The 26842-nt window shown below is 34.7% G+C and overlaps 1 protein-coding gene across 1 annotated transcript in view; it reads left to right on the plus strand.

Moving 5' to 3' along the window:
- LOC145668617 (EF-hand domain-containing protein D2 homolog) overlaps positions 1-26842 on the plus strand; it is a 153726-nt gene that overhangs the window by 83174 nt on the left and 43710 nt on the right. The window lies entirely within an intron of this gene.

Raw genomic sequence — 26842 nt, forward strand, 5'->3', positions numbered from 1 at the left:
CGGAATTTTTCCGAATTCCGGAATTTTTCCGAAATCCGGATTTTTTTCCGAAATCCGGAATTTTTCTGGATTCCGGATTTTTTCCGAAATCCGGAATTTTTCCGAAATCCGGATTTTTTCCGAAATCCGGATTTTTTCCGAAATCCGGATTTTTTCCGAAATCCGGATTTTTTCCGAAATCCGGATTTTTTCCGAAATCCGGATTTTTTCCGAATTCTGGATTTTTTCCGAATTCTGGATTTTTTCCGAATTCTGGATTTTTTCCGAATTCCGGAATTTTTCCGAATTCCGGAAAGTAAATTTTCCGATTCCGGAAAACAAAATTTCCGGAATCCGGATTCCGGAAAATTTTGGCCATCCCTACTATAAGCATATGCTACGACATTTAAAGAAATACTTTTGCAGCTTCCCGAAACATGTTCGCTGCCATTAAGTACAGTTTTCACTTTCTTGGAATATATCAAAACTCAGCAATACTTAGGGTCACTCCACATTTCAGTTATACAAAACAATCCTAAAACCTAGAATTATGCTGAATTCACTAAATTTAATTGTATATACAAAACTGTATATGTACACCCCTAAACTCGTATATTACACTGCAAAATTAATATTCCTTACTGAGCTCCTTCGTGGCTAAGCGGTTAGCGTACGCGCCTCAGAAGTGGGAGACCCGGGCTCGATTCCCGGGGAGAGCTCATGTGGTTCGGACTCCACATTGATCATTAAGTCCACGTCTCATATAACTTCGCTGCTGAACAGGATGTTAACCTGAAAAAATCAAATCAAAATATTCCTTATTATTAGAAAGAAGTAAATACATTTCAGGAACTGTCGATTTTTGTACAATTAGAGAATAACTTGTGAAGGACTTCTTTTCTTGCGAAATGTTATCTCAATTAGCTCCAGAGCGGCTGACTAACATATCGAGCCCTTGCAAGAAGAAATTAAAATACGCTCGAATTATGGCGCTCCAATAGGTTAATTTTTGGGCCATTTTTAATGGCAGTTCAAACGCAATTCCTGTAGCTTTTTTTAATTCTACGATAAGACAACCAATACGTACTCATAGAACGACAAATATTTTATGGCACCATTTTTATTCTATGAGCCAATAATACCTACAAAATTTTATATTTCCAAATGAAACTATATACATTAATGGGTAATTTCCAAAAAAGTGGGGGGGCAACTGCCCCCCTTTGCCCCCCCGAATCGCCGCCCATGGGGGACTGACAAGTTCTCGGCTCGGCACAGAACAACTTTACTTACAGGCAGATCGTTGCTCCAACTTATCTAACCACTAGGCTATAAAAATAAAATAAAGTAACATTCTGGTCTAGTAAAACACTGCTCTGCAGCTGCTATAAAGTCGTTATCACTGCTAAATTTCTGTTATTTCAGATTTTTTTTTTTTTTTTTTTTCAAAGCTAGGGAAGAGATAATCGCCAGATACTGCACCTTCTGATTAAGGTGAATGATAAATGCATGAAATCCTAGGTCCTTCAAAACAACAGTTGCTCTTCCGACCTTGTGAACGGGAGCATTTTCATGCAGGTACGGTTTCTTCGTTTGAAAGGTAGTCTGATAAAACACCATCCTTATCCCAGATAGAGGAAAGCACCTTCCCTGCGAACCTCTGGGCTTGAAATTTCTTGGACTTTGGAGATTCTGAGTGGCGCCACTCGCATGACTGCTCTTTGGTCTGAGGATCATAGTAGTGGAACAAACTTTCATTCTGGGTAACAGATAGATTCAAAAAATCGTTCCTAGAGTACGCAAAGTGCAACTGAGAAGATGTCACACGTTTGAGTTTCTCATCTGCGTTTGGGCATCCATTTCACGGAAAGCTTGCGTATGTCCAACTGATCATGGATTATTGACCAGACAAGTTCTTTGGACACGTGTTAGGTCTCAGCTACCGCTTGAAGTGAAATTCGTCTGTTACTCCAAACAGGGGCGGATCCAGGACGGACTTCTGGAGGGCGGTGGATTGTAATACTCCTACTTAGAGCTACTTTTAAAGAGCTCCAAACTCTGGGATGGGTTTTATTTATATATAAATTAAAAAAAAAACTATCCTCTTCGCGGGGGGGGGGCGATCACCCCGATCGTCCCTCCTGGATCCGCCACCGACTCCAAATTAGGTTATGAATATGATTCACTTTTTCAGAGTTGACACTGATGCTAGCCTTCCATACCTTTACCCACCTTCTGTTGAAAACTCACGCTTAAAGAGCACCACTCTTCACAGTGGAGTATGAAGGACAATGTACACCCAATGTGTTTAATATGCAACGGATTTCCTTAGAGTTTTGTTGCAGGAAGAATTTCATGACACCTTGCATGCATCCTCCTTGGTGAATTCTAAATTTGGCTGCACCACAGTTTAATCAATGACTAGAAAAACTAGTGCTAGGAGCATCCCAGCTGGCACTTACTTAGAGAAGATCAAAGTTCTAAATTCAGTGAACGTTCTCGAGATGACATGGGCTGAAGGGGATCGGGCCGAGAACTTACCTGATAATATACTTACAATGGTTAAACCCTCGTAAAATGACTCTGCACTCATGAATGCAACTTTTCCCATCAGAAACAATTTATAAGGTACTAGGAAATAAGTATATTTTCTTGTGAAAAAAGTACATAACTCATGAATTGATATCTGGTACCACAAACTGGGTTTGCACCCTTTATGTATAAGTATAGTTTTGAAGGATATACCCTGCGAATTGAGTAGCACAATTAATATCGTAAATCTAGTATTTACAATTAGCAGTTTTTCTTCTACCGTAAAAATTCAGATAAAATATATTTTAGTATAAGGAATATTTAACAGTATGTGGAAAAAATTATGGCGAAATCTTCGTTTGGAGAACGCCAGATTTTTTACCTCATACTTGCCCTCAAAATTGTATAGTAGTAGTAGCTTTTCTCTTAACTGGTAGTTGATTTATTAACAAGTTCTAGTAGCAGCTCTTCTCGCTGATCTAGTGACTATCACGCACACCTTTTGGTGCACGGGTTCCGGGTTAGATTCTTGGTAAGAGAACATTGAACGCATTATGGTGGTTCGAATTCTACTTTAAACTGTAGGTCCAAGTTTCATATAGCCTCGATGCTGAAAAAGAATGCTAAATTTCAATGACTAAACAAGCAAGTTCCAGCAGCAAGTGCTCAAACTGGTAGAAAATTTCGACCTTTTTAGATACACTTAAAAGCAAAAATATTATTCTCATTTGGAGATTAGAATTTTACATCTAATAGAAATCTATCAATATGTGTAATGTTTTATACCTAAATATTATTTATTTAACTCTTGTTCGTTAGTTACAGAGTTTTTCTGAAATCTATACATCTATTAAAGCATGTTATTACAATAGTAGCTTAAATATCTGCGTTATTAATTATTATTATTTACTAGCTGAACCTGCGCTGTCTACTCAGCGCATCGTTCTGTTATTACCATGAATCTCGTTCCCACTATGTATGTCTCCTTACTCACACAAGTAAAGGGTAGGGGACTCACAAAAGGAAGTGAATTGCTATGTATAGATGTTGGAGTGAGTTTGTAGCAAATTTGTAGAAGTAACACGATATCAGGTAGGGATATTTTTTCTAATAAATTCATATCCGTCCGAGTACGCCTCATTGCGCCTCTTGAGGCCTTTGAAGTTGCCAGCATGCAATAGGTTTCCCCATTCAGATTTAAGCAAAGCGCCTGCAATGTCCGTCAACCCGCTATACGTAACTTCTCTATTGGTTGCCTAACACCGTAGTTTTAGCCTTAATCGTATGGGTTTAAAACGGCTACTAAAATGTTGAATAGAACAATAACGACATGGTTTCTTAAAAATTTGAATGAGTCCTCGACAATCTATACAAAATTTGGAATCTACCAGCAAAAATGCCACGTTTCTAGCACTTGTCGTTTCCGAGATCTCATTGTTGAAAGGATTGCGGACAAACATATAAGCCTAGCATTTTAATATGTACTAGATAAGCTTGTTACCTAGTACATATTTGCTTGATGGCGTTTAATTGTTTGGGATCGCCTTTGTAATTATCATGAAGCTATCCTCTGGTTATGTATTCCTGAAACAATACAAATAGAGATAGAATTGTAAGAAAGTTAGCAAGAGCTTATATGACCCGATAGTGTGTGTTCCAATTGTGGTATAGAGAAATATTTGCGATTCTTGTGAGGATGATTAAAACTAAGCTGTTTGTACTTTCATTTCTGCTTAAAGAACTTGCTCCAGAATTTGTGATAACGCATACATTAACATGAACCAGTCTTCATTCACTGCATCAGTTTGCAATGTTGATGTATATGACAGTATTGCATCATAGTAGAGTGGATTTCTCATTAGCGCTTCGCGAAGAAAAGTAGTTACATTATGTTTAGCTATACAAATTAACGTGTTATGAAGATGAAAAGGCCAACAGCAATTGACAACCAATGCAAAACATTGCTAATTTTCAATATAGACCCTAATTAAAAACTATGCTATCAAGTGCAATGTGTGTCAGAAAATAGTGGACATATAATCTGTTTGTTCGTGCAGAGTACGGTAAATTAGGAAACAGATTTAGAAGAATTTCCTTTCCATTTCAAAATCAAAACAGCTCTTACGTTAAATCGTTCAAAATCGTGCACACCTTGAATATATATAATATTAAAACTACATGAACTGACATAAAGTAAAGGAGTACTTTCAGTTGAGTAGAAGGTTGTAATTTGGCATAATAGGGGCTAACACAGGAAAATTGCCAAAGGCGAAAATTTCTAATTTTTAGGTCGTCTAAAGGAGGAATGAAAAAATTTCCTATGTTATTTAAATGGGCCTATTTTTAGACATAATTTCAAGTTTTATTTACTTGGAATAATAACTTGAAATTCGGTATATTTAATTATAGGTTTTCATTAGCGTTACCTAAATGTATATAATTATTAGCAAGTATAAGAATGTGTAACCTTTTTTTGAATTGAAAGTTGTATGTGAAAAATGAGGCCCCCTTTAAATATTTTACAAATTTTGTTCATGTATTTTTTTAAATGAAAACTACACAATTGGCATTTACTTTTTAATAGTAGGAATGTTGTTCCTCTTACATAAATATGCCATATTTGAAAATTATCAAAATAAAATAAATAATTCTAAAAAAAAAAAAAAAAAAAAGTAACTACCAGTGTTGAAGCATAATCATGGATTATATTTGTCCTGATAATAATCTCTTTTGCATAGGCAGCTAAATAAGATAGTGTAATATCTAAATATTCCAATGTTCTCTTAAGAGAGACTGAATGTAACATCATTGTCGATACGCTGTACTGTACTAACAGAACTATAGTATGACCATTTGTCCCTTTTCCCTATTTGTCACGGATATTTTAACATACTTTCGCGATTTATTATGGATCGTTTTCATGCGGAAAATTATTCGATTTTTTTTTCTTCCGGGCTAGGCAGGGGCACTGGATTGACTTGTAATCATTGAAAGATACATATAAAATCTGCAATAAATATAAAATCTTTTGTAATATATCTCTGCAGGAAAGACAGCATGGCTGAGAGAAATCTCTTTAAAGTGAAATGAAAGAAAGAAAACGAATTGCGGATAATCCTTTTAAAATTTAAATTTTCAATACAAATTAAATTACAATTATGCTTACTTTTTTTAAATTTGGGAAATGATTTCGTTCATTACCTGAATAATTGGAGTGCGTGCATTTTTGTTCGCATGGTTCAGGTTTGTTTCCCGGTAAGGTTTTTGTGGTGTTGACCGAGCATTGTAAGGCGGTTGAGGAGCTAGCAGGGCCAAGAGGTAGAGAACTTCGGTCTAGAAAACTAGAAATAATGGCACAGAAAGTTTTAATAATCATTCTTATACAGTTGAAACCATGTATTTGGCTCACTACTCCTTCGTGGTTTGTAACGCAGATAATTCTTTTCATTGTGATATATGTATTTCTCTTAGCTATATTGCAATGTTTTTTTTTTTTTCAAGTCCACATCAACGCGATATTAAAGCGAAAACCAAAGTTGGTAATATTAAGAAAACATTTGACCAAAGGACTAAATATAATTATATTAATAACACTTGTATAACAGTTACGGCAATGTAACACATCACCTTCATCACTCATGTTATGAAAGATGTGTGAATGCACAAACTGTTACACAAGTTTTAAATATATATTTAGTGCTTTGGTCAATTTTGTTTTATTGATACTGTCGAATATTTTCAAAACTATAATGTAGAATATTGATTTTGTTGGATGATTTGGAGTTTAGGTCTACTTTCAGCACCTAAACGTGGGCCTACAGTTTAACGTAGAATCCGAACTACATAAACATTCACCAGGAAACACTCTGGTTTTTCATGTCAAAGACTCTACATTTACCATTATAGCCACGGTGGAGCATGAATATAACACACAACAGCATATCAAATCTGTGCTTTGATTATTTTCTATTCCATGGGCGCACAACTAGAAACTGGAAGAAAAATCTGATAAAAGTTACGGAAGGAACAACTAAAGAAATAACTAATCTAAAAAAAAAAAAAAATGTAGTCCTATGTATTTGAGTGATATACCGCATCAAAAAAAATATACATAGGCTTTTATATGTGTCACGAATAATTTTTACGACATTCGGAAATGGTAACGCTTTCTGTTTCCCATGTAATGTCTTTAAAGCTCTTTCCCACAGACAGTGAGAAAGTTGAACGTTCTGTCAGCGCCGAAATGATTATTTTTTACCTTTTTACTTTTGATCAAATTGTTAACATGTACTTTGTATGTTATCAATGGGATTTATTTAGAATTGGTATTCTTAACGCTATTTATATTACATTCTTACTGTAAATTGAGTAAATAGTCACATAAAATGTAGTCATTATTCAATGTTAATTATTCATTATACATACTTTTAGAATAACATAATATAATTATGAAATTACGTAGAACAACATTTAAAAGTTTCACAATTGAAAGAAAACGGATTGTTTGTATTTTTCAATGATACAGGTAAAGTGAATGACTTCTAAGATGGGTTAATAATAATAATAATAATAATAATAATAATAATAATAATAATAATGTATGCAAATTCGTATCAAACTTTAGAAAGTCATACATAAAAGTATTTAAAACTTTTTTTATAAATAAAAAAATACAGTAAGAGCTGCTGTAGCGTAGTTAGCAAGGCAAGTGGGCGGTTCCGTGTTCGACTCCCCGGGGAGGTGAGAATTTTTTTCTTTCTAGTCTTGTTTCATTGCGGGTTTGAGGTTTAGTAGTCTTTACAATGGGTACTTGGCGGGGACAAAATTCAACTGACAGAATATCAAGGAGACAAAATATAAGTAAAATCCTTGCTAGACGGACAAAATCCGAGGAACAGAATCTAATAAACAATATATATATATATATATATATATATATATATATATATATATATATATATATATATATATATATATATATATATATATATATATATTATTAGATTGGGAAATAGTCTGAGAAAAAAAAATACGTAACTTTTGTATTGAACATTTTGTTCGTTGCGTAATGGTGCTGTAATCCACAAAAATCAAAATGATAAACACCGTTGACAAATAAGCAAATGCTTGAAATGATGACCATTTTCTGCGATACATATTTTTATTCAAATTACTGTCTATGAAGCATGGACTGTGATTATGCATTGCGAAAGTAGCTGTAACTGTAACACTTGCAATATGTATTGCAGAAAACAATGGGCACAATTTCGAACATTTGTTTCAGTAAACAATGGAGATCTGCGAGGCAAGGGGACTCCCTTAAAACAAGCACCGCGATGTTGAGAGGCAAAGGGACTCACCTGAAAGAAGCACCTCGATGATGAGCCAAAGGGACACATTAAGAAAAAGCATCCCGAAGGGAACAAACTACTACTACGTCCATGTCGTTGTTCCTGGGGAACGCTAAAACTAGGTTTTAATTCATTCATAAAACATACCATGAATGTTTCCAACTGCTATCCAATTCAGCGACATCTGTGACAGAAATTACACCAATAGTGTGGACAAAGTAATATATTATGTTCTGAAGAATCAAGTGTTTTGCTATAAAACGCCAGTTTCTCATTACAGATTTTAGAATAACTGCCGTTCAAAGATTTCAAAGTTGACCCAACTGCCGCCCCCAGGGGTGGGGTGAGTGTGGTGTCATTGGATGTCACCCTTCGAGACGAGCAATTTTTTTTCTTTTACAATTTTTTTAAAATCCGATTTGTAATTTCCCACATTTCCAAAAACAGTCTTAAATGCCTCACCCGGTATAGCAATATTATATTGTCATATTAAGCATTTAATGTTGAAAAATCGTAATTAACAGGGTGGCCCAAAAGTAGGTATACACCCCTGCGTTGATCAAGTACAACATTCTAGCTTATGGATTTATTTGCTTCGAAAGTTTCGGGCATAAGTTATAAGTAAAAAGACGTTAAGAAGAAATAATAAATCAACTAGGTCTACCTGTTTGATAACAATAAGAAATGATATAAAATATAGTGAGCTGTGATCAGTGCGGGACTGTATACCTACTTTTGGGCCACCCTGTATAAAACATACTTAAAAAAAATAGATTTCGATTTCATGCAATGCCTCAGAGAATTAAGTGTCTATAAGGGATCCGCGACATCAGAAAGATAGGAAAACATTTATATAGACTATTTAATAATAATAATAATAATAATAATAATAATAATAATAATAATAATAATAATAATAATAATAATAATAATAATAATAATAAAATATATAAAACGATAATCATGCCTGTTGTTCTGTATGGTTGTGAAACTTGGTCGCTTACTCTGAGGGAAGAACATAGACTGAAAGTATTTGAGAATAGGATCCTGAGAAGAATATTCGGACCCAAGAGGAACGAGAATGGGGAATGGCGGAAGCTTCATAACGAGGAACTACATAGTTTATATGGTTTACCCAACATTGTTAGGGTCGTCAAGTCTAGGAGGCTTAGGTGGGCAGGTCATGTAGCTAGAATGGAAGAAAGTAGAAACGCTTTCAAAGTCTTGACTGGTAGACCCATAGGAAAACGACCATTAGGAAGACCTAGGCGCAGATGGGAGGACAATATTAAGATGGACCTCGCAGAGATAGGAATACAAAGTAGAAACTGGATGCAATTAGCTAAGGATAGAAGTCAGTGGAGAGCTTTTGTGAACGCGGCACTGAACCTCCGGGTTCCATAGGCCATAGAGTTAGTTAGTTAGTTTAATAATAAAAGAAGAATAAGAAAACTTGCAATATAAACGAAAGTTACTTTTATTACTATTAGTTTAACGATAATCGTAAATAATACTTAGCATTTCCTTCCCCTCTTGCATTTGTTTATTATGTTTTTTTATGTTTCCTGTGCTTTTTCACTTTCTCCTTCATATTCAGCACAATACTATTACAATTCGTGATTACTCCCCTCTGCTTTTCTTTAACTGTGAGCACAAAAGAATCAGGAACAGAAGTTATTTTGTACCGTTAAAATATCTACATTACCTACAAATATAAATATTCTTTGAATTTTCCTGTCCTGCGTTTAATATTCTACTAACCTTTTAGAGCTGAAGGCTTAGATATAAACACGGAAATAAAATACTTAATTTTATTAATAATGTATGAAGATTATATATTCATATGCGAATAGTATTAGAGAAAGTAAGATCTAAGTTTTCCTGTATGTTTTTCCATACTAGTTTGACATACTCTTGTTTCGTATTCAAACCCAATACTCATCATATACGTAGATATGCCAATTTGTTGTATCTTTTACAAGGGTGAGACCAGGGTTGCCAACTTTTCTTAAGAAAAAATCGGGATGGGACAATCGGTGTTGGAGCTCGTCCTCCCTCTTCCTCCTGAAGACGACTACACATATGGCGAGTCGTTGAAAGCAATGTAAATAATCAGCTGAATAACACGAACCTGAATGAATGCGGCACCTTATTTTTCCACGTATCACTAGGTATAATAAATACATGCAACAAATTGAAACCGAAACAAAACACAAATTTGTTAAATTGAGTCTATACATAAAGCTGTGTGTGTAAAAGAATGTCATTCTTTTGTAAAAATGGCCCAGTAAAATATTATTTGCCTATTGAAAATCGATAAATCGGACAATATACGTCCCGACGAGTGTCCAGTCTGGACGCGAGACAAATTAGAAGTCGGTACAATCAAACAGAATTGGGACGGTTGGCAACCTTAGGTGAGACACAAGTATTGCAATATTGTAGTATAAAACATACCTGTATCCATCACACTACAATGAAACCAGGTTAACATCCAAAGTATAGCCTTTCGTGTTGGACTGTCTGCAGTCACCCTCTTGCCAGTTTCTCGATTCCGTGTCGTTACATCTTGTCCTAGGGGACAGTCAGTCAGTCATTGTTGTTTCTATCTTACTGGATTGGATGGTGAAGCATCGCGATTTCAGAAAGTGTACCATAGACCGAAAGAAGTGGTAATCCGAAGGGACAAGATCAGGATTATATGCCTGATGTGACATCAGTTCGATAACATAAAGTTCCTGATTTTTTTTCCTTCCGTGTTTTTCGAGTTAAATGTGGTTTTGCGTTATCCTGTTGCAGCAAGGCGCACCTTTGGTTCACCAATGCAGGATATTTTTGGCGCAGTGCATCATACATCCTCTGATTGGAATAAAAGTAGGCATTGATGGTACGACCGTTAGGAACGAACTCAGTGAATTACTCCCTCGTAATTCCGCCACACACACAGCTTGATTTGATCCTCGAAACGGCACTGTTTGGCGACTGGTTCTGGAAGTTTGCCCTTGTTCAACCACTGATTTTGCACACCCGATTATTATTATTATTATTATTATTATTATTTAAATCTCGTTGCATGTGACAACCAGTTGCAGGAAACGCACATCATGCGTATTTTGCAGGAGTTGCCTCACTAATTTCTTCTGGATCAATCCATGTTGAAAATGCCTCAGTTCCTAATGTTTTTTCTGAGTTCGTGAAGGTGGCGCATTATAATGGATTGCGACATATCGAATTGCTTTGACAATCATGTGTTGATGAATTGATACCACGAATAAGTTTTTCCCCTTTTATGATTACATATTATTTTCGCCAGCTAACTTAAATTTTGCTAGTCATAAACTCTTTCTCATCTATAAACATACTACTACTACTACTACTTATTATCATTATCATCATCATTATTATTATTATTATTATTATTATTATTATTATTATTATTATTATTATTATTATTATTATTATTATTATTATTATTATTATTATTATTATTATTATTATTTTAATATTGGTAGGTCACTGAACGGAACTGAGAAGCTTCCATGCACCACCGTCTTCAGCTTACTTCTTTGTCTTGCACGAAACTTCTGTTTTAATTCTGTCAATCAATTGTAGCCTCTTTCATCTCTTTTTCCCTTTTTCCTGTCCCTATATCTTGTAACACTTTTTTTTCATGATTCTCTCTCTCTCTCTTTCTTTCTTTATCTCTTTAGTGGTAGAGCGTTCACTTCCGGTGCTTGGGGTCCCTGGTTCGATCCTATCTCGCGCCGTGTGGACTTTGCGGTGGACAAACACCGTGCTCGTGGGGTTTCTCGGGGTTCTCCAGTTTCCTCCCACTTCCTTCATTCCACCATTTCACTCATCTCTCATCATCGTCTCGTTTAGCCTAATCGGCATAAACGTGGGACGTAAAACTTAAAGATTTCATTTTTCTTTCTTTCTCTCTTTTCTCTCTTTCTTTCTTTCTCTTCTCTCTCTTTCTTTCTTTCTCTCTTTCTCTCCCTCTCTTTCTGTCTCTAGTATTATCCAGTACACAAAATTAACCCCTTTAGGCATTTTGGGCTATTTTTTAGACTTTCAGTCGAGCAGCTACTGCATCGTCACTATTTATCCTAAGATCATGGTCCATACCTCGTTTTCTTCAGAATAGAGCTGGCTTTCAAATGGTATCACTTGCATGCCCATACCATATACCAGAAGCGGGAAAAAATGTCAAAGTGAAAATTTCGGAGGGAAAAAATTTTCTCGAACTTTGCCCCCCCCCTGGACCCCCCTGTGTGATCGTAGCCATCTAAAAAATCTGATAAATAGTAGTTGGTATACTGAATGTGTGTGCCAAATTTCAAGTTTCTATCTTGAATAGTAAGGGTGAGAGAATTTGTACCAAAAATTCCCACAATGCCCCAAATTACCATAAAACACTGATCTCAGGGAAAAAATTCCTGAGACATCCCTAATTACCCTAGGACTATAATTCGCCAATCATTCTCTTCAGAATAGAACTGTCTTTCAGGCGGTACCATTCACATGTCTCCATCATGTATCTAAGGTGGGAAATTCCTGAAAAAAGGGATTTTTGGGGCAAAATTTCCCTTTTTCAACTTTTGCCCCTCTGGACCCCCCTGTTTTTACGCAGAAATCGAAAAAAAACTTCTGGTAAATACTACTCGGTGGACTGAATGTTGTGCAAAATTTCAATCTTCTACGTGAAAAAATAGGCTCACCAGAAAAAATTTCCCTACCATGCCCCACTTTCACCCTATACAGAAGTATATTTGGATAAAAATTCACTGAGACGGCCCTAATTACCCTAGAATAATAATTCGACCGTCGATCTCTTCAGAATGGAACTGCCTTTCAGACTGTATGACTCACGTGTTCCTATCATGTATGTGAGGCGGGAAAATGACGACAAACGGGATTTTTGGGGTAAAAATATCCCCTTTTTATCCCTTTGCTCCTCTGGTTCCCCCCCCTGTTTTAACACTGACATCGGAACAAAAAATCTGGTAAATACTACTCGGTGGACTGAATGTTTGTGCAAAATTTCAATCTTCTACGTAGAAAAATAAGCCCGCCAAAAAATATTGAACATAGGCTTAGAAAATGAGAAAATAAATTTTTGACTTATGACGTCATCACCTCCTATGTCTGGACGCAGGACGGTCTGAAACCATACGTAATGTCTTCTACAAGGCCTCTGGACTTGGAAAACAAAAAATCCCGGACGAAAAAGCTCAAATAGTAGAGAAATAACGCAATGTACCATGAAACACCCGTATGGTACAAATTGTACCATGGGATCCGATAAGGGTTAAATATTCTTGTAATAAATTGCCATGTACTAACCTTTAAAAAAAAATGAACTTCTTAACTCATTCCTGAAGCCAGTCTATAAAACAGCTACCAGATTTAGAACTAGGTTTATAAGTTAGCCTACAATGCATACTTATATTTTAACGAAACGCGCGCAGATATTTCACGTATAAACGGCTGTACAGTTTAAAATCCGTGTGCAAGTAATTCGACGCGCAATTTCTCGGTATATTCCATTTCATATGACCTTGATCAAAGCAAAACGAAGTCTTTGCTTTAATTACTTACATAGCTATGTTGTCGGAGTAACACGCAAAGACTAGTTTTTCTCATTAATATTTTTTTTTTTAGAAGACTAAAAAGAATGGTACCATAAACAATTGAAACTGAAAAAGACAGACATACAACATATTTTATGCAGCCAGAATTTATTAGTATTCTGTATTGCTTTCTTCCACGTTACGGAAGAGTGATCTAAGAACTGGCTTCATTATTCCCATTTACAAGCATCCACTAATCAAAATGTTCTTGGACTTGGAGACTTGTTACCTAACACAGATTGACGAAAAGAGAATACTTGGATTGCCGTAATCAGTGACGTGGTTCGCTTTCAATGGAAAGAAACTTCAAGAAGAAGAAAGAGATGAATCCGCATAATGAACGCTTGCTTTAAAATTCTATCTACGGAGTTCACTTGTTTATGTAAACAAATTACTGTTACGAAGACAAGATGTGTGTGTGCATGCTGAATGACCTTGTGCTATACATGCTCTGTGTGTAGAATGCAAACTTAACGAGCTATTATGTTCTCGATCCCGCCAAAACTTTCTGTAAGGATTTGTAAAATGACCTAGTAAAACCATTTATTCCAAGTGGATTAGACATTTGTAATTATTTAAGTTCTGTGAATTATTCTTGTTTTCTAAAGAAAATTACTAAAACAACTCTATTACACAACTTTGTGAAATTCAGCAGAAAATATAACCTTTTCGACGTCTACAGATATATGATAGATGTGTATATAGAAAAAAATGTGCTAATATGAAATGAAATCTTTGCGTTTTACGTCTCACGGTTATGCCTTTTAGGTTAAGAGAGACTATGATTAAAGCAAGTAAATGATGATGGAAGAATTGGTAGAATGAGAAAGTAGACGGAAAATCGGAATACCCTCAGAAAACTCGCGAAAACGATGGTGTCCATCACAAACTAACTTCCCGGGGATCGAACCAGGGTCCCTACACACTAGAAGTAAGCGCTCTGTCACTGACTCACCGTGCCCCTTAGTGCCAATATACGTTGTTGTAAGGGGGAAAAGTGAAAAGTATAATCGAGCTATTTCAGCTTTTTAACATTTTAAGAAACCGTGGGAAGATAATTTTATCTCCTGTACAACTTGGCTACACTACTGTGTTTACTACTTTTTATTCATGTTTAAAACTGTGTGGTTTCTCAACTTGCTGTGTATACTAAATTTTATTCAATTTAACATCATTTTACCTCTCCTAGACACACTGTTATGGTATAATTGAAGTTCGATTGTTTCATTTTCAGCGAAAAATTATCCCCTGCCCTCCCTCCGAAAAGAAGAAACTCATAGACACAACGTACACCCTTGTCTGTGGGTATCCTTGTAATTATGACCACCACTCTGCTTTGAATTTTGGATTGTTCCTACTCCATTTGGCATGATACTGAAAAATGAGAAATCCTCCACAATATTGGATTGGAATACCCATACAAGATCAGTTTTCATTTTTTAGTGTTTACATCTGTGCATGTTGTTTATATCCAAGAGTTATACTGTTTGTATCGAAGAATTCAATGACAATGCTATTTTGTCCTTCAGTGATATTTTCTTATACGTGCGATGTAAAAAGAAACGCGCATCTTTTCTTTTACGATGAGCTAGACTTTGACTCAATAGAACTTTACATCTATATGGACATTAACACAAAGATAAAGGGAAAAGTGGGTCATCACTCTTAAATTTGCTTTTTAAAAATAGAAATGTTGTTGTAAGTTCAAAATAATTATTTTCATGTTAGGGACATGATGCTACAAAGGAACTAAATTTTAAATAAATTGTGCATTTTAGTACTCAGTCTCGAACTTGGGGATGCAAGTCATTTCATCCACCTTAGAGCAAAACTGTTATATATGAAGTTAAATTTTGATAGTAAGATACAAACAAAATAAAGACAATATATGTACAACAAGACAATATATGTACAAAACCAGTACATATATTGTAGCCTATTAAATTGAAATAAAACCTTTGATTTCAATAAACTAGATTTTGACTCAATAGGATTTTACTCATATTTTATTATAATAAGTTATTTTATTATTATTAATTCACCTTCTGAATATTATTGGCATTGTAGATTGTATGGGTACAATATGGAAATAGTACGGTTAGTACCAAAAAAAAAAAAAAAAGTTGAGCTTCAGCATCAAATGTTGAATCAGTAATTGTAGTTGATTTATATTAAATTCTTTATCTGACATTCAATATGAGAAAGAGGGAAAGAACAAAAACAAGAACGAACTGGAAGTGAATCAAACTGACTTGAAACATTTGTATTTATTTGAAAGAAATAAGGGGCCGCGATGGCTCAGTGGTAGAGCGTTCGCATCTGGTGCATGGACCTTGGTTCGATCACAGCTCGCGCCAAGTGAGCTTTGTGGTGGATAAACACCGTGTGCGTGGATTTTTTCGGGGTTCTCCCGTTTCCTCCCACTTTCTTCATTCCACCATTTAATTCGTTTCTCATCATCAGTCTCTTTTAGGCTAGCCAGCATAATACAAAATATTTAAAATTATTTCTTTATATCTTTTTCTTCTTAACAGCTTGTGTCTTTTAAATAACATTTTTGCCCGTAAATAGAAACAATATTTAGAAGTACGGTAAATACAAAATATACATATACAAAGTATACATTATCGTTGTAGCCTTTATTTTCCTGATTTTACACAGATTGAATCTGGACTACACATATTGGACAGAAATTTATAATGTTCATAAATATATATAGTATATTGTAATGCAAGCAGACTTTTACTCGAGTTTGTGCCCTTGTTGTGCCTTTACGCATTCCAGTTGTCATTATCAACACGTCCTTAAACGAAGCGTTACTTTTTATTGATGCCTTAACATTGTTATGTAATGTGCAAACTGACTTGAGGACGTCAGCAAACACGAAGAAAGTAATGTTGCCGTTTATCTTGTTTACCGTTTCCAAGGTGCTCCTATGTTGTAACAGTTACAAGAAAGCAATGGCTTAACATTTACTTTATATTTTCCGGATTTGTTGGGCTTCAATGAGTGATAGTCTTTTTGATTCGTTTGTTTTAATAGAAATTAACTTACATTTTTCATATGTAGCCCTAGTTTTTCGTTATATATATATATAAAAAAGCAAGTCAGATTTAATGGTGACACGGCAAAATATGGCTCTGTCATATTTTTTTTTAAAGCAATGTTTGTTAATAGAAGTTTAACTTCCCCTTTTCAGGATCGAATCTACATGAGATACAGTTTGTTGGAATCCATCGTAGAGCCGCCGAACTACCGTAATACGTTTAATGATTTCCCATCGGGAATCTAACCCGAGATCCCATGTACGAAAGGTGTGCACTCTAGTATCTACCTAGGTAGATCATCCGTGAGAGCTTTAAATAGGGTAACTACCAGGAGTGCAGTAACGAAGGGAGGGACCTTCTTGAACCTACCTTATTGTACACATTAATTTATTTTTATTTCCGCGCAACATATTAAAGAACTGCTAGTTTGTTTACGAAGAATCCTAGTTCTAATACCAATTGATTAAACTCTTCAATAGGAAATGCATCTTTAGACGTGCTTAATTTAAAAAAAAAAAAAAATCTGTCCTCAGGGAGTAAGTCTCGAGACGCAATTTTGCGTTATCAATGCTCAGCATGGTTCTTCCAATTAAGGTAGTGTGTATATATATATAATATAAACCTATATGGTCAACGCACCGGACCAAAGACGTTAATGTAGAACTCTTTGACCATCAAATTCGCACTTCCTTTTCAGATACTTATCAAAATAATGTAAATACCCGCATAATACTGTGCTGTAACGCATAATACTTAGAGAGCGACACTGAACATTCGTGCATTAACACTGTCTTTTGTGAGCTCTTTTTTTGGGGGTGAAAGTGAGTAGTACCTGATGTTATGTAGTGCAGATTTGTGCTAGCATAGACAAGATGTTGGTGGTGAAAAATTGGAGACTACGTCAATATTCTGAAAGGGCAAATTTTTGGTGTGCGGTCAGTGGAGCAAGTGTAAATTATCTAAGACTCAGTGTTAGGTACCGGTATATCGAGAGTGACAGTATCTTAGTCGATGAAAGCATACAGAACTCATAACAAGACATCACTAAAGAAGAATAGTGGACGAAAACCAGGCCTAAATGAGATGGATGGTCAAACATTGGAGAAAACCGTTATTATTTATTTTTTTTTTTTTTCAGTAGCTTTAATGCTGCACAACTGACTGCAGAACTCAATTGGCCACTGGAACAACTTGTTTCTACAATCACAATCCGATGAGAGCCGCACAATCTAAATATCTACGGTTGAGTTTTAATTTCGAAACTTCCATGTTCACGTCCCAACAATTAATAAATCAATATCGAAAGTTCTGATCACCGCCGCCAATTACTGAAAAAAAAAGTGCCAAGAAAGTAAAAACAAAAGAAAAAGAAAATATCATCATTGATAAGAATAAAAACATAATCAGGTGAATCTTTTGTTTCCATCGAGAGGCCAGGTGTATGCTCCGTCTCAATGCTTACGTTTGTTAAATATGGCGATGGCGTTATTTGACAATTAAGCTGTTTCATATTATGGTACTCCATCCAGAATCTCCGGCACTCCTAAATGAGGCTGGACTTTTAAAAACGTTGTATTTGGAATACGAGACCTGATCGCATTTATATTTCTTAGTGCTTCTAGTGAAAAAAGATTGTTGTATAATGGTCACCTATTAAATGATTATAAAATTGAAGTAATGTTAATAAAATTCAAGTGATAGGCGATAGATAAAAAAAAAATCGAAGTTCTAAATAGACAGTACCTAAGTAAGAGGTACTACAAGTAAGAAAAATTTAATTCGAACTAGAAAAAAATCCTCCTGTTAGCATAGTTTGCTACTGACATGATCATGCTACTTTTCCAATTGTATTATTATTATTATTATTATTATTATTATTATTATTAAGATCTATTACATTTACAATTAAGCTTAACAAGCTTGAAACTTTATAAATCAAAATGTCAGAGGGAGTAAGGAGAAATGAATATTATCTGCAGTCCAACTTAAGGAGATGAATCATAGGCTATCAGTGTACAATGAAATAGAACTAGGAAGAAATAATTCGAGACTTCCCCTATACAAACCACCTACTATTATAATTACTCACTTGTTTTACAAAAGAAAGAAAGAAAAAAGAAAAAGAAGAAAGAAAAAAGAAATCCATAGAAGATAGATTTATTTAAAATCTTAAACCTATTATGGAAAGAGTTTCATGATTTAGTTTGTGAGTGTTAATGGTTAATTTAGTATCAGTCTCAGTTGATTGCGACAGTCAATGTTATGGACTGGTACAATTGTATTTAATTCAAACTACCTGACCACGTTCGTAAAGGGAAAGTTTTTCTTTAATATTTTGACCAGACGAGTGAAATTAGTAATACAGCCGAGGTGGTATATAAGAACTTGTGGAAATGTAGCCAAATGTAAGATTCCATACATAAAACTTGCTATGTATATATCACTTTCAATTTTGTTAACTAACAAGACAGGTTTTCCAGAACAAGTGCCAAGTGGATTCTTTCTCTCATGATGTTCTTGGCACGCTTCGAGAAATTACTCTGTATTTTCTCATACCGTCTTTCTTTTCGCTTTTCTTCGAGTGCTATGTAACATCAAATATACTTCATAACTTTCTCTGCACAGTGTAGACGACAATGAAACTACAATATTATATCTTTCTTCCCGTTGCGAGGTAGGTAGTATGATTTGCAGTTCGAAATCTTGAATTCATTTTCTGTAATTTTTAATATACTCGAATTGTCTGCTTCCTCACAAGAAAAGATCAGGTTCGAACTGCTTTGTTTTCTACACTAAAATGATACATACTTGTATCATGAGGCCCACACCTAGTAGCAGATTTTAAGGTTTAGCAGGACACCCTATCTTTAGCTCAAAATATTGGTATTATACGATAAAAAAAAAGCGAAATCATGGAGAAACGAGTCCCCTGGTCCCTGTAACTGAAAGCCCACCTGTTATATCTTGTATGTTGATTTTGAGTTCACCCAATGGTCAATATTTAACTTGGACACTGGGGTTAAACGTGCACTTTATATTATACACATGTTAAGTTCTCTGTCATTCGCGCGGCCACCATATCTCCCAAAAGTAAACAAATTAAGAGAACTTTTCATCTTCTTTGAAGGACCGTCAGCAAACCAATTATCGGATAGACTGTTTTTCACTCTCCTTGTTACACTATCGTTTACGTATATCTTCCGGTGGTTTCTCTGTCCTTTTCTGTATCCCATATTACAACTCCGATAGCAGGCACATGCCAACCCCAGTACCATTCCCCTTTTGACACTGTCGTCATTCATTCGTTCTCCTTAGAAATAGACTGCTATATATTTCTCCATTTAAAAAATATGTGCATATATTCCATGCTTACAGCAATATAGCTAATGTTCAGTCATATTAATTTCATGCTTCGAGACAACAGTGAAATTCTAATCAGTATTTGTTTGCATAGGACAAATCAATAAAAATGCAACTGGTAAGAGTACTATAAACTAACCTCATCGACAGTATAGCCCACGAAGGGCTATAGCTGGACAGAGCTTGGGTTGGGTGATGATCAGTACACTACTACCATAGCAGGTTTTCTTTCGTTTTTGACTTTCTAGATACCCTTTACTTGAAGTACCTCTTCGATTTTTCAGGAGCTAATTACTATGATGTTCATGATACTAGTAACTTTCGGGAACAAATTAACGGCATCTCCATGATACGAGTAACTTTCTGGAAGGAATTAATAGGATCTTCATGAGTATTAGACTTCGAAACATGACGTAACTGTAGAGGAAAATCTAATGCAAATATTTCTATCATTATTTCACAAAATAACCTAGTCAACATAAAAAAGCTTTCCTGTAAGAATCAAACACGACATATCAAACACGATACTATGCAAATGGACCCGTATAGAAGACGGCTGAATGACCTGAGTGTATTTTAAGTTTGACATTAGTTCATGAGATGCTGTAGGTTTTCTAACCTAAAACGTTCATTGAGCTTTGCACGTTTTGTCGAGATTTTTAAGTAAGCAATGTCATTATCCTAAATTATACGGACAGAAGTTGTATGCATACGGTTATGTAGCTGTTCTGCGTGAACCGTTCATTTTTCAGACACCGCCATATTAGGTTTAAGCTACTTTATTTCTAAACCCACACTCATACACTTATTATTCAGTTCAGAAGTAGTGAAATGACATCACGATCGAGGCATCAGATTGTTCTTCGCATATTTATAACTGGTCTTATGGGTCTATAGGTTATTGGCACTGCAAAAGCATTTTGATAATGGCCTTCGACGTCGTCCTAACGTAATTTCACTCTACTGCTATAAACTGCTTGTTGTAGGTTTGGGTGTATTGGTTACATGTATATGTCAGTTCTAGTTAAATGTTGTAATGTGCCAAGTTAAATAAAAGTCAGCTCTTGAAATTTATTTACACGAAGTCAACACACTCGTAACATCTACAAGTTACAAAAGAATTTGAAGACCGTAGAGATATCTTCGAATTCTAACTATTATGCCTGGAGTAGAGAATACTAGTTTGTTTCAAGATGTTATTCCTATCCTTACATGAGACAGTACACCAAAATGAAAGACACATTACTTGATGAACGAAATCGATACAATAAACAAGTTATCAAACCGTTGTCTACAGCAAATTCTCAATCTTTTCAAGTGCAGGATCCACCTTGAAGTAAGCCTTTACATGATTCTCAACTTCAATCAGAATTTTATGAAAATAAATCATGTTAAATCTTTCAAGAAGTACATAAACCACTCTAACTAAATGCTTAAATGATGTACATTATCCACTTTTATATGTTTACATAGTCATTTGTGCATTTTAAACTCGATCAATAAAATGTTGCCAGTAGCATAGAGAAGAAACTAAAAGCTGATCAGAATGGAAATATAACATCTTGACAGTATCACGCTGCCTGCTAGATTACAGTTAGTATTTCCTATTTTTTTTCATATGTTATAGGAATTTGATACAGGGTCTTGATTATAAATTTTACATAATAAATTATCCTTTCTATTAAATTTTTCCTACTTAAATTGATGATTATTACATTTAGTAAACAAACTTCTCTTCAAAAATTGTATCAAACATGTGTTTATTTCAAGCTTGAATACAACCTTTGTATGAAACAGATACAAAACACTCTAAAAATAAAAAAATAAAATAAAATAAAGTCTAGTCCGAATTTGTGACTTATCTCAAATACAAGCAAACATAGTTTCCTAGAAAGAAACTTTGAAACCATAAGTCTTAAGCAAAGAACATTACTATGTGCCATGCTGTTCTTATACAAAATATTTGATAATAAATTAAGTTGCAATGGACTCCTTTAGAGCTTTCAAATAGACGTATCAAATAGAAGAAACAGAATATGCTTTGAAAGTAATAATTTTGTCATGCCTAAGTACGAACTAGCAGTTTAAGTACTGTCACAAACTAATAAGATGAGTTCAACCTGACTAATAATAATAATAATAATAATAATAATAATACGACTGTCATATGTGGTTTGAAATTGTAAATATGTTATACGAATATATTAGCAGAAGTGTCCTTTTTCGCATGGCAAAAGTATTATTTATGCAAAATATTTGCAAGTAAAGAAATGTGTGAAATACATTAAATTACGTCGAGCAATAATGCCTTTTGCATTGCCCCTACGGATTATCGGATATGCAAGCTGTAACACGGAAGAATAGTGTGGGTTGCCTACCTTACAGGCAATAAAGTTCGCTGTGCATACAGCATTATAAAGTTTGACTTCCAGTCCCTTTCCAAGTCGAAAATATAAAAAAAATGCTTTGTACGCGATTAGATGCGAAGATCTGTATATAAAATTTCTATAAATAACTCTTGTATGGGAAATTTTGATGATAGTTATTTTATATATTAGTATAGACGGGCTTTAGAATAGCTATATGTGTCAGTTGTTAGTTTCGAGGAAAATATGCGTAATTTCGCAAGTCTCTATCGCTATGCATTCGTGCAACATTAGCGTTAAATTTGAAATCCTATTTTTTTCCTTTTATTTCCGAAATAATTAAATTATAACATCAATACACATTCTTGTTATTCGTATATTAACATATTAGTGGACTGAAATTATTATAATTTCATAAATCATACAGTATTTGTAATCAATAAATTAAGACTTAAGAAAGAAAAAAACTCGGCACTGCTTGTGTTTGAAATAAATTTCACTCGTATTCGTGATGTATGAACTAATGACCCCTCCCCCAGCAATTATAGAGCAAAATTAATAAAATATACTACATACACACATTACAAAAAGTAAAAATGGACATAGTGAATACGTAATTATTATTCTAGACGCCTCATATCATGAAAGATGAGCTCTGTAGTTGAATATCCTGTACTTCAATAAATAAATAAATAAATAAATAAATAAATAAATAAATAGTTTAATTCATTTTCATACGATCTTCTTCCGTCGGTCACTCGAAGATAAATGTTACCAAAATTGAAACTGATTTTATGAGTTTGTAACAAATATTTTCGAATATATGTATATATTTGTTTATTTATTTATTTTTTTTTTTTTTAGTTGACATCATTTGCCAATACTTTGCAACTCATTAAGAAGATTCGATACCTAAGAAATCAGTAATCTAAAAATTTCATTATCGAAACTTCTGTGCTCATTATAAATCAACTGCATATTTATTTAGTGCTATTTTTAAATTCTTTCTACTTTTCAAACATGCTGAGTAAGTTGACCATGTCCTTCAGTGTCAGGTGTGAGAAACATCGTGTCCTGTGTGTGTGTGTGTGTGTACTTTCGTAGCACGTGCGAGAAGAGTAGGATAGACTGTCTTCTTTTCGCTTTCTCTTTGCATATTTTATTTAATTCCTTCGACTAGCACGCGGAGTGCTCTCTTCCCAACGGGCACTTTTAGACCCATGAGGCTACGCAGTGGAATAAAATATCCGCTTACTTCATAAACAATTTTGTGAATACTTGAAAACTTTGAGTATATTCGTAGCACGCGGAGATCGTAAAAGGATATATGCTTGCTCCGAATCTCACTTCTCTTGGACTCAAAGACTAAATGAGTACGTCTAAAGGGCATGCCATACTATGAATATTTATAAATTCCATTAGGTTTTCTTTGATTATTTGGATGCTGGTTTAGTTGGTTTAATTAAAATTCGTTACAATCTACGTATATATATATATAATATGAAAATATACCCATATTAGTGCCGAATCCATAGTTTTCAGGGTTGCTGAGAGTAACACTTCCGATGCCGGTTAAATCCAAAATTCAATCCCACAACTTTGAGGAGGGGAATATAGGTCTATATAAAATGATTGAAAATGACCGCTAGTAGTGTCGAATCCATTTTTTGGGGGAAGGGGGGGGGTCGCTGAGACGAACAGTGACACTTCGATGCCATTCAAATCCAAATTCAGCCTTTTATATCCAAAATGGAACGTGTTCTCCCCGTGTGAAAAAAGTGTATTCTGCTAATGATATATATATATTTTTTTGTGTGTGTGTGTGTTCAGAAGAAAATAACTATACTGGAGACTTAAAGCTTGACTACACCAGTTTGAAGTACTATTAAGATTTCAAGAATAAAATAAAACTAGTGCCAAAAAATCAATACGGGAGCCTAAAATTAGATTTACACTTTGGTTGGTACTAGACCCTCAAAAAGCCTATTGCAATAATGCTTTTTAAAAAGAAATGTAGAGTTAAGATTTTTTTTTCTTTCCAACTTCTTGAAAAATGAGATCTAATTCTTTTTAGTAGTATGCCGATGGGGACTTCAATTAAAGTGTATTAAATTACACAAAACACTAAATCAACATTACGTGTCAAAATAATTTAGAAGCAAGATCGTAGCTAGAGGGCTAAAAACTTATTTTAGTGTGCTGTTGTGAATTTGTCGTAAAATCTTAATCTTTTAGTTCCCTCTTTTTGTTTTGCGTATTGTCTCCATATATAAGAAAGTACGTTTCTAGAGGCATAAATTTGAAAAAAAAAAAAAAAAAAAAGTAACTACAAAATTTTCAGGGAATTTCTGTTGCACATACTCTTCTATATTTCATTTATAAGTAGATGTCAAGAGAACGTTACCTGCTTGTCGGACAAAATTCCCTTAAAGTATGGTTTGATTTCAGTATTACACGTTGTAGCAGTTTAGGTTTCATAGGTTGTTGTAGAGTTTTAAAGCTTTACGAATCGTGCAATTTTACATTATTCAAAAGCTATAATTGTAAAACTAGGATTGAGGAATAGTACCGTTCCGTAACTTAGTAAGTATGATAGAATTTCCCATAATGAGGTAGTAAGAAAAATGAAATATTTAAATTTTACGTTCCACAGTTATGCCGGCTATACTAAAAGAGACGATGGTGATGACAAATGAAGGAAATAGTGGAATGAAGAAAGTGGCAGGAAACGGGAGAATCCCGAGAAAACCCACGAACACGGTGTTTGTCTACCAGAAAGATCACTTGGCGCGAGCTGAGATCGAACCAAGGACCTCAGGCACAAGACGTGAACGCTCTGCCACTGAGCCACCGCGGCCGCAGGTAGTAAGAAAAGAATTGCAAAACATGGAGATAGTGGTAAGATACAGTATAATATTGGTGGCAATAGACTGAACATATTCCAAGATGAAATGATAGATGGATAAAAACCATCTTTAATCGGACACCAAGAAACAAGGAAAAGATATTACGAAGGGTCTTCATACAGAAAGGTTGTTTGACAAAATGAAGAAAGCACTGCGGAATAATGCAGAAAACAATTGCCAGGTGAAAAAAAAAAAAAAGCTCGAAATATCTCAGTTAGGAAATACATTCTTGTTCGTGTGTGCTTCATTTTATTCCAAGTTTCCGTCCTCCAAAAGGTGTGTTGTATTAGTTCGTAATAAGAAATATACAAATTGTAGAGAAAGTCCTTCATCCAAATTTCTCTTGGGCGTCTTAACCCAGTAAATGCTAAAATGAAGCGAGGACATTATGACGGGGTAAAAATTTTTTTTTCCTTCGAGATTGAAAGAACACCTTCTCTCTTTGGACAGTAATGTTTATTTTTTTTTTCTTCCAAGAATAAAATCACGCATTTAGTAAAGGAGCAATTTATATGTATTTGGGACATCCTATTACCCTTGGCTTTTCAGTAATTTTCTGACCGGTTCAAAGCACTTTCCATTATGATGAGGTAAAAGTAACTGGACACAAATGCTCTAAAGAAATTGGTGATATATATTCGTGTGCTGTTTTGTTTAATTCTTGATTTAAATTCCTATTCTCATTAAAAAAAAAAAAAAAAAAACTTTTCTCTCTCTTTCCATCTCTTCTCTCTTTCTCACTCACTCTCACATACAGCTAATTATCAACCGAACAAGTATAAACTTCGTCTTATTGGCTGGGAATTGCGTGAAATTTACAAAGTAGTGATTCGTATTAATACATAGAGCAAGAAAGGATCAGTCGAAAGACTCTCTATTCAGAAGTAGAATTTGTCGGAATTGATTACGATTTCAGGATGCCACACATAGATTCGGAATAAATGATTTACTAACAGCAACAACTGCAAATAAGAGACACTAGCTTATTGGTGAGGCAACCCACCTTTCGTATCCCTGTTTCGATCCCAAGCGATTCGAGTTTGTGATGGACAATATCAAATTATTTTTTCCCCTTCGAGATTGTTTTCACGCACATTTTTATTTTAACTTTCCCAATTATCTAGTAGCCAACGCTCGCTCGCTTTTGGTCCCAGGTTCGTGGGGAAACCACTGACATTTGAACGCATTCTGATGATCCGGATTCAGATTACGCTATAGGTCTACGTTTTACATTTCGTCGGAGCTGAAAATACACTAAACTTCAACAAACAACAGAATTTACATTCTATCAATTCTTTCATAAACATAGTTTCGTTAATAATGTCCTTTGACATGCGCTTATCCATGGTGTGTTACATTAAAGATTTCGTACTTTTTCAACTTTCATTACATGCTCGTATCTAGCATTATTATTATTATTATTATTATTATTATTATTATTATTATTATTATTATTATTATTATTATTATTATTATTATTAATTTATCTTTGCTAATTGTTTGGGAGCTCCCTCGTGGATAATCGGTTAGCATACGTGTCTTTTGGCGTGGGGAAACTCGGGTTCGATTCCCGGCAGGAGATCATGTGTTCGAATCTCACGTCAAGCTATAGGTTCATGTCTCATAGCTTCGCTGCTCTAAGGGACGCTAAACTGATAATCAACTTAC

The sequence above is a fragment of the Thermobia domestica genome, chromosome 13, assembly GCF_964235325.1.
Source record: "Thermobia domestica chromosome 13, izTheDome1.hap1.1, whole genome shotgun sequence".
In the NCBI taxonomy this organism is placed as follows: Eukaryota; Metazoa; Arthropoda; class Insecta; order Zygentoma; family Lepismatidae; genus Thermobia; species Thermobia domestica.